This window comes from Echinops telfairi, unplaced genomic scaffold (genome assembly GCF_000313985.2).
Source record: "Echinops telfairi isolate 266 unplaced genomic scaffold, ASM31398v2 ScPeMD7_23;HRSCAF=83, whole genome shotgun sequence".
NCBI lineage: Eukaryota > Metazoa > Chordata > Mammalia > Afrosoricida > Tenrecidae > Echinops > Echinops telfairi.
Genome location: NW_022103920.1, coordinates 89,060,544 through 89,070,447, shown reverse-complemented (window position 1 = coordinate 89,070,447; position 9,904 = coordinate 89,060,544). Strand labels below are relative to the sequence as shown.

Here is a 9,904-nt window from a genome sequence, read left to right as displayed (position 1 = left end):
GAGCCCCTAATAAAATGATTTAAAAAAAAGAAAAGAATGATACAGAGGAACTGTGGGCAAGTTTGGGCAAGTCACGGGAGGGCTAAGCAATCAGACCTTTTCTGAGAAGTTCTGATTTTCACTTATAAACATCTCCTACTCCAGTTTGCTCAAGCAAACTGGACCACACGGCAGCTTCCTGGTTGCTGTCCAACATTCAAGAATCGCTCTACCCTCAATGGACAGGGAAAAGATTGAAGTTCTAAAGGACTATACTTTACTGAGATCTATCATCAACGTTCATGGAAGCAGAAGGTAAGAAATCAAATGACTTATTGCATTGGGCGAATCTATTGCACAAGAGCTCCTTAAAGTGTTAACGAGTAAAGATATCCCTTTAGGCCTAGGGTGTGCTTGATCGAACCATCGCACTTTGGACTTGTTATCAGGAGAGACCAATAGCTAGAGAAGGACAGCATGCTGGCAAAGTAGAGAAACACCAAATAACAACCACTCTCATTCCATCACAGTACGACAAGCTGAACAGACAAATGGTGGTTGTAGATCAGAGTGCTATGGTCAGAAATGACTCAATGCACCTAACAACAACAACAACAACAACAATGTATACATGTGCAAGCTATACAATGAGGAAGGAAGATTACCGTGAATTGATGCATTTAAATTAAATTAAGAATTCATGCAAATTTCTGTGATGCTCACTTCCCTACACGATCACGGAAGACAAAATGGGTTCATAAGCAAATGTGGTGAAGAAAGCTGATGGTGCCTAGCTAGTACAAGATATAGCATCTGGCATCTTAAGGACTTGAAGTTAGACAAGTGGTCATCTAGCAGGGAAGCAACAAAGCCCACGTGGAAGAAGCACACCAGCCTGTGTGATCACAAGGCATTGATGGGATCAGGTTCAGGCACCAGAAGACTCCAAACAAACAACCACATCATGTGAACAAAGGGGGTTGGAGGAGAGACCCAAAGCCCATCTGTAGATAACTGGACATCCCCTCACAGAAGGGCCACAAGGAAGGGATGAGCCAATCCGAGTGCAGTATAGCACCAATAAAACACACAACTTTCCTCTAGTTCTTTAATGGCCCCTCCCCCCTAAAATGACCCCAATTCTACCTTACAAATCCTGGTAGACCAGAGCATATACACTGGTACAGATAAGAGCTCAAAACACAGGGAATCCAGGACAGATAACCCCCTCAGGACCAACATTGAAAGTAGAGATACCAGGAGGGTAAGGGAAGGTGGGGGGAGAAAGGGGAAACTGATCTCAATGATCAACGAATAACCACCACCTAATGCCAAGGTGTATGAACAAACATGGGTGAAGGGAGCCAGTGGATGGTGTAAGATATGAAAGTTAAAATAATGTAAAATTTATCAAGGGTTCACAAAGGTGGGAGGGTGGGGAAGGCAAGGAAAAAAAGAGGAGCTGATGCCAAGGAGTCAAGTAGAAAGAAAATGTTTTGAAAATTATTATGGTAGCATATGTACAAATGTGCTTGATATAATCCATACATGGATTGCTATAATAGCTGTAAGAGGCCCAAATAAAATTATTTATATACAAAAAATGATTTATATACAAAAAATGATTTATATACAAAAATACAATAAAAAAGAATAGATGCAATTAAGTGGATGCATTTAAAATTTGTTGTTAGAGAATATTGAAGATGAAGCAATAGACTAGATGGTTGACTTCTTTTGTCATTACCTTGAGTGAAGTGGAAGATAGTGGTCCACAAGAAAGATGAGCAATCAGAGTGGGAAAAGGGTAAACAATTGGGGTGTTTAATTAGTTGTTTAAACCATTGAATATAAAGTTGGTCTGAAATATAAATTCCCTCAAAAACCAAACTCACTGCTACCAACACACAGCAGCCCATAGGACAGGACAGACTTGTGCCTGGTCTCAGGCACAAGCAGTGTACAATGCAGTGAGTAGCCTGGGTATGTGCAGAGCAGCGTTAGGCATTGACAGGGTGCAGCTTGGTATGCAGTCTTATATAAGCCTAAGCTTTCTCATGTGACGCTTCTGTCATCTCTGGATGTCCTTCCAGATCTAAGATTCAATCACCTTTGCCTGCCTCCAAGAATTAGGCATGATTCCACAGATTAAGAAGATGAAGGGGTGGGAGGCAAGTTATGTGACTTGCCTAACTTCTTTCACATTTTCTGGAAGGCAATAGAAGATTGAAATTCAGAAAATGTATGCTTTGTGGGAATTCACTTAGGAAGTCTTTATGTGGGTTTTAAATTATGAATTAATTGCAGTTCAATCTGTCCTTGAAAAATTACAAAGACCAGAGCAGGTGAGAATATTTAAAATATAGAAGGATTAAATACAAGGATAATTATTCCCTGAGACCTTGGCAGAAAAGTTTTATTGTATTTTAGTTTTTCAACAACATGCTGAAAATATCCTGTGTGAAGTGAGCCTCTTGCTAAACGTGTGTTATTCTAAATAGGGTGTTGTCCCCTCCCAACTCTGGAGTTTAGATAAGGAGAATTATGGAAGAAAAGCAAACAGAAGCCACAGTCCATACATCTCCAGGGATACTTCTGTCCCTTATTAACAGTCTTCAATGATTCCATCCCTATCTTGCTGATCATAGCAAAACATCAAGTTCACCTAACAGTCTGTTATAGTGTGCATTTGTTTCCTATAACTATGTAGGCAAATTATCGCAAATTTGGCAGCATATAATAGCACAGATACATTCCTGGTCATCAGAAGTTCAATAGTCTCACAGGAATAACAGTAAGCTGTCCAGAGATGCATTGATTTCTGGAGTTTTGGGGGAGAACCTACTTTCTTGTATTTACTAGTGTGTGTTGGCTGCCCACATTCCTTGATTCATGGCCCTTCCATCTTCAAAGACCATCACATCTTTCATCACATTTGTCTGACAGTGGCTGCTGCCTTCTTCTTCCACAATCAAGGACCCTTGTGATTACAGTGAACTCATACAGAAATCCAGGCTAAATATCCCTATACAACGATCATAGTCATTGTTGTCTTCTGTTGAGCCAATTCAAATTCATTGAAGTCCTGGAGTCCAAGACATATTGCCATGTCTTTCTGTCAGAGAACTGGTGGATTCCGCTATGCAACCGGTGTTCCTTAGCCATCCTATTACTAACTTGATTTCCATCTGCCACCTCAATTTCCCATATTTATGAGATCTGAGGTTTCAGACATGGCCACCTCTGGGAGGCCACTGCCTACTGCACAGTTTTAGCTAATGTTGTTTTAAATTATCAATCGAAATTTCCAATATTATGGAAGGTTCTGTGTTCCCATCCTTGGCCTTTGCTCTGGATTCCATCTAAACCGTCTTGGAGTATAAAGGGGCTTTTAAATGAATTCTAGTTTCTGAGATTGTTCGGACTTTGGAAATGCTTCCTCAATACTAACATCATCGACTCCTCAGTTCTCCAGAATTATCCCAATTTCAAATAATCATTTCCAAAGCACAGCTACATGTCAGAATATATGTTACAACTCAGGCAGAGGAAAATATGATCCTGTAACTAACTACCCATCTAACATTGCTGGGCAATGGTGGTATGAATTTCCTCAGTTCAGATCTCAAAACACAGGTATAACAGGATGGTAAAATGGAAGCAGAGATAGTGTCTCTGAAGATCCCATAAAAGCATGCCACGTCCACTCAGAAGCAAACCAAGAAGGAAAGAGAGAGGGATGGTCTAGATCTCCATATCGGCACACCAAACCCAGAGAACTATGTCCTTGCACAGAGTTGCTAAGGTACAGCGAGGACTGTAGGTCCAACAACAGTTCAAGACACAATGCCCCCTCACTGGAGCACACCGCGAGAGAGGACAATACTGGAGACACACGGCAGGGAGTTTGTCTGGTCTGAACACCTCACAGTGGGGCGAACCAAGAAGGGAACTAAATAGATCTGCAATGGTAGCAAAGCAAAGCAACAAAACCCCTGAGGAGCCCCCCAAATAGACTTCAGACTAGGAAGGGGCAGCTCCAGGAATTCCCCTAGGATCAGAGATAGTCATAAAGGTCAGTGGGCAGACTTGGAATTATGTATTCTTGTTTGTTTGCTAGTTTTTTTTCTCTTTTGACTCAGTCTTTTGTTTTCTTTTTGTTTAATCTCTGTTATTGTTGGTTTGCCTACTTACATAAGATAGACATAGAAAGGAAGGCTGAGACAAAAGCAATGGGACCAATGGTTCTGGAGGGACTTTGAGGGGGAAGGAGGCAGGAGAAGGGAGTGGTGAGCAAACAGTGCCATAGACAGGGGAATAACTAGGAAATTAAAATCAACGAGGAGGACATAGAGATCTGGGGATGTTGGAGCAACAGTAATCTAGCTGAGAGGAATTACTAAGAGGTGGAAGAAGGGCGAGCATGATGGTGGGGCAGGAGGTAGGTGAAAGGAAACAGGAAAGATCTAGGAAGCAAAGCTATGGATAGTGGTATAAGCATAGATGTGAATTATGTAAATATATTAATTCACAAAAATAGAGATATTGGCCTATGTACATATAAGGCAATACACTGAGGTAGTGATGGGCTTCAGGTCTCTGCTCAAGCCCTGTTTCAATGCAAGCACACGTTGCTCCAACAACCAGGAATTCTGTGATGCTCACCACCTTGGGACAATCGCTGAAGACAAAATGAGTGCATAAGCAAATGTGGTGAAGAAAGCTAATGTTGCCCAGCTAACAAAAGATACAGCATCTGGAGTCTTCAAGGCTTGAAGTTAAACAATTGGCCATCTAGCAGAGAAGCAACAAGCCCACATGGAAGAAGCACACCTGTCTACGTGATCAGGAGGTGTCAAGATCGGGTAACAGGCATCAGAAGACCCAAACAAACAAATAAATAAACAAACAAACAAACCTAAAACCTTATATTGTTGAGAATAAGGAGGGCCAGAGCAGAGACCCCAAATACATCTGTATACTATGGGACATCCCCTCACAGAAAGGTCACAAGGAAGGGATGGGTCAATCAGGGCACAGTATAGCACCAGCGAAACACGCAACATTTCTCTGGTTCCTTGAGGCTTCTATCATGACTATCATGGCCCCAGCCCTGCCTTTCAGTGTGGGCTAGACCGGAGCATATGCACAGGTACAGATAAGAGATAGGAGCTCATGACTCATGGAATCCAGGAACAAGAATGGGAGTAGCAATATCAGGATGTCAGGTGGAAGGTGGAAAGAGGAGGGGAGGAAGAGGGAACTCGTCACAATGAATGAATAACCTCCCCCACTCCCATCCCATGGGGGAAGGGACACAGCGGTCGGGGTAAGATATGAAAACAATAATTTATAATTTATCAAGGGGTCATGAATGTGGGGGGGGAGGGAAAAAGAGAAGCTGATACTACGGGCCCAACAGGAAAGTAAATGTTTAGAAAATAATGGTGGCAACATATGTAAACATATGCTTGATACAAGTGATGCATAGATTGTTATAAGAGCTGTAAGATCCTCCAATAAAATGATCTTTTAATAAAAAAATAATAAAATACACCATTTAAAGGTAAAAAAAAGAAAGAAAAATGTTCTAAAATGGATTGTGGTGATGATTGTACAACTCTTCTTGATATGATTGAACTACTGAATTGTATGATATGTAAATTATATGCCAATAAAACTGTTCAAAAATAAACTTGACTTTAAAAAAACAAAGGGGCCCCGTTGGGAAACTGATCTTTGAGCACTGGCCAAGGAGAGAGGTTGTGGGTATCAGATTCCCAAGCTCTTGCCCTTCTGCTCCGTCCCGCGCCTGACACTTGCCCACCCTCAAGCATCCGTCTTATCCTGGGATCGGAAACCACAATCAGAGCATCCAAGAAGGATGAGATGGAGAGAGAAAAATAGTAGAAGAAATACTACCCCATCCACCATTTCCAATGCACGAAGCCAATTTTCTCAATAGCCCTGGCTAAGAACAGACTGCAGGTTAGGGATGTACTCTGTTAATACACGTTCAGAATTCAAAGGACTGAGTCAACACATGAAGTGGCAAAGTTGACCCTGGATTCTGTCTAACTCTGGTTTTAATATCTGTATATGTTTCCTTTCTTGAAATAGCACACATTTAGTGACTTTAACAGGTCACATATTTATTATCTCATATTTCTGAAGTTCAGAAAGCCCTACAAAGCTGTTACAAATGAAAATCACGGTACTAGCAGAGCTGTGTCTCTTCTGGAAGGAAGGCTCTCAGAAAGCTTATGTTTCTCTGCTTTTCACTGGTTTCTAAAGGGTGCTTACATTCTTTGCTTCAAGGTCCCTTGCTGCATCTTCAAAGTGTATCAATCCAAGCTCTGCTTCCTTTGAAGCATCTACTTTGTCTGCCTTTGACCCTCCATCCTTCCTCTTCTAAAGGCTCTTCTGGGAATAATAGATGCACTGGATAATTGAGAACAATCTCCTTGGCTCAAGATCATTCATTTCACCACCTATTCAAAGTCCTCCTTGCTAGTTAACATGTATGAGCTATCAATGAAATTGAATATTTCATAGAAAATGGAACACAGAGATTTGTATCCCCCCTCACTGTTGTGTATGTACTGGACTCCCAACCACAAGGTTGGTGATTCAAACCCAACTGGCTGCTCTGAGACAGGAAGACGAGGCTTGAGGCTGTCTGTTCCCTTAGGATTTACAGCCGCAGGAACCCAAAGGGACGGTTGTACTCCATCCTACGGTGTTGCTATGAATTGGAATCCACTTGACAGCAGTGGCTATGAGTCAGAATCTATGCCCAGGCAGTGGATTTTGGGTTATAGATATAAAGAAATTAGCATTTTGGCAGATTCTCTTCTTGGCTTTTCCCCACAGGCTCTGGACATTAGAACATGGATATCTATGGAAGGCATTATTCGGTCTTCCGCAGCTTCTGCCTTTCTCCAATTACCCGGCAATCGAGGCACTTCTTGTGTTGAACCATAGTTTCCCAGCAGCCTCTGAGTAAGACACCTATGATACCAGCCAGATCTCGGCTCAGAGAAGTGACTGCTTTGACAGTTGTATGCAGACTGCTCTTTGAGAGTGTGCAAATGGCCTTATACGGTTCTCAGTGCAGTGGCTTAAGCAGGTTATACTTGTGTACAGACCACACATCTCGTTTCCCTTTAGAGCATCCATCTTTAGTGAAACAGGTTGCGTTTAGATCCAGGCTGTGCCATCCGCTAGCCGTCTCGCTCAAAGCAAGCTGCTTGCTTTGTCTTGTTCAGGTCCGGTTGCCATCCCTGTCCCACCTGTCTCAGGCCCCATCAAGAGATCCTCAGTGTGAGAGCTGAGGGTATCCAGAGTCCTTTAAAGGGTGTACTACATGCCTCCCTGGCACCTGATATATTTACAAGAACAGATACACTGACAGTAAACTTCATCACTACCACCACTGATGTCTATTGTAGTAATCCCCCCTGGTGGTGGCCCATGTCAACCACAGGCGGTTCCATTAGGAACTGTCTGTAACGTTTTCAAAGGCTCATTTTTCAGATGTAGATATCTCCTCCTGAGACATCTCTGAGTGGGCTTGAACTTGCAACCTTTCACTGAACAGCCAAACCCATGGACTATTTGTATCACATCGACACTTGAGTATTTTAAAATCCCCATGGCTGGTGAGTGGATTCCCATTCGTAGTTCCCTGAAGGCAGATTAGAACTGCTCCCTCGGGTTTCTGAGCCTGTGAGTCTTGATGGAAGGCACTTCCTCCTCTTCCTCCCAGAGAGTGGCTGGGGGATTCCAACTGTTGGTGCTGTGGTTAGCAGCTCCGTTCTTAACCCACTTGACCACTGGAGCTCCTTATTTTATATGGGGCTCCTTATTTTATATGTGGGCATATGTGCCATGTGTAAATGTGTTTTATTGACTGGTTAAAACAGTCACTTCATTAGTAGTCAGCACTTGTCTCATTAACTAGCAGTTATCAAAGGTTAAAGATGCCATTCAAATTTGTGGCACGCTGAAAGTTGTTCCAGGATGACAGTCACACACAGCAACCTCACCAACTGGAAAGTAAAATGGAGCACCCTGGTTGTAAGGAGTTCTTACCTCCTGGGTCAGTCTGTCTGTCTGTCTGTCTGTCTGTCTGTCTGTCTCATGAGCTGGCTCTCACAGCCACACCATTTCACTGTTCATCTTTCACCCCTACAACTCTAGATTTTATTCTGCACATACACAGAGAAATCATTCAAATTTTAATGTACTTTTGTCTTTTCCCTTGTAAAAATTTAAATCCCATTTATCACCAAAAGCATTGTATACCATTCTGCTTGTTTCCCGCAGTTTGAATCTGATCAACTTTACTTGCAATTAACCTTGGTCAAAAATAAAGAGATTCTAATGGGTTGGAAGACAGAAAAGAAGCCGGGCTTTTAGCGTTTCTGCTTTCACTGATCTGAGGGTACATGGAGGTTGCCAAGACACAAAGGAAAGTCCTTGATAAACAGTCTTACCTCCCTCAGGTGAAGTAGAGCTCTCAGGGGAAGCAAGGTTCATTTCACGAATCTCTGGTCCTCAAATGTCCTCTGCCAGCCACGATCTACCTGCCACCAATGCTCCCCTCCTGCTCTGCCTGAAAGTTGGTCTGGACAGTTCCTAAAGGAAACAGTGCAACATTTGACTAAGCTTGCATAACATTTTCATAATCCACACCCATTTGTCCTAAGGAAAAACCTGTTTTCATGATCCTTCTGAATCAGGAAACAGCCAACACAGGGGACTAGGACCGTCTGGCTTCTGCGACAAGCCAGTCTTGCTGCCCCATGGACCTTACAAGATTTTTGTTACTCAAATTTGAGCTAAACCCTGAGATAAAAAAGGTAGTGGGGAAAAAAGATAAACACATCATGCACCTCTGCTCCGGGGAGTGTGCAGCCTTCTGGGAATCACAGAAGCAAAAATATTTAGTATTACTCCTTGGGGGAATTATTCAGGACACGGAGAGAGAGGGGATGACTGACTCTTTGGGGGAAGGCTTCATTCAATAAGGTGCTGATTCCCGAGATGTGTTTTGAAGCATGCGTAGGATTTGGTCTGACAAATGAGGAAAACTAGGGTTGGCGATCTGGGGAGGATATTGATGGCAAATATAAAATCACTCAGAAGAGAGATAAATTTGAAGCATCAGTGACTCAGTAATAAAAATCTCTCCTTCCCTAAAAGAGGTCCAATTTGGATCTCTGGGCAACACACACCCTTACCCTGTCAGAGGAGGGTAGGTTGCATGTTGCTATAATGTTGACTAAGGTTCAGTGGTGCTTCTAGACTTTAATGAAGTAGGAAGAAAGGCCAGGTGATCTATATCTGAAAATCAGCCCATAAAAGCCGTACGGATCCCAATGGTTCAATCTACAACCAGTCATAGGGATGCTGCAGGACTAGGCAACATTTCCATTTATTGGACAGGGGGGCATCATGAGTTGGAGGGGGCAAGTGACTAACAATGACAACATTTGGGGAACTGCAAGAGAAAAGTGTGTATGGTTAAACTATCGAATTAATATTGGAAAGCGAAGGAGAGAGATGAGTATGCAGAAGTAGAAGCCCTGGCAAGTACACGACTTAAGGAGAGAGCCCGGTTGTGGGTTGGCGTGCCATAATGACTCTACACCTCAGTCTTGGAACTTAACTCGTCATTTGTGACTTTACAAGAGAAGTCTGGAGGGGCGGAGTGTATACTTAGTGACGCAGTCTGCTCACAAACAAGGTGGTCTGGCTGATCAATGGCCTAACTGGAGTTGGGCACAGATCACCAATTTTCAATGAACTAGAATAAAGTGCATTTATATTGAAGTCATTCTTAGCGCCCTGGAATCTCCCTTTGATACTCAGGTGGCCTTCCGAGTAGCTCACGATTGCCATCATTTGGAATGACAATTGT

General features: G+C 42.7%; 1 protein-coding gene across 1 annotated transcript in view; it reads right to left on the bottom strand.

Annotated features, from left to right (window-relative positions):
• ITPRID1 (ITPR interacting domain containing 1) overlaps positions 1-8,529 on the bottom strand; it is a 201,061-nt gene extending 192,532 nt beyond the window's left edge. The window contains exon 1 of the mRNA XM_045288665.1: positions 8,478-8,529. The gene's annotated coding sequence lies outside the window, so the exon portion shown is untranslated. The remainder of the gene's footprint in view (positions 1-8,477) is intronic.
• Between the last annotated feature and the right edge of the window lie 1,375 nt (positions 8,530-9,904).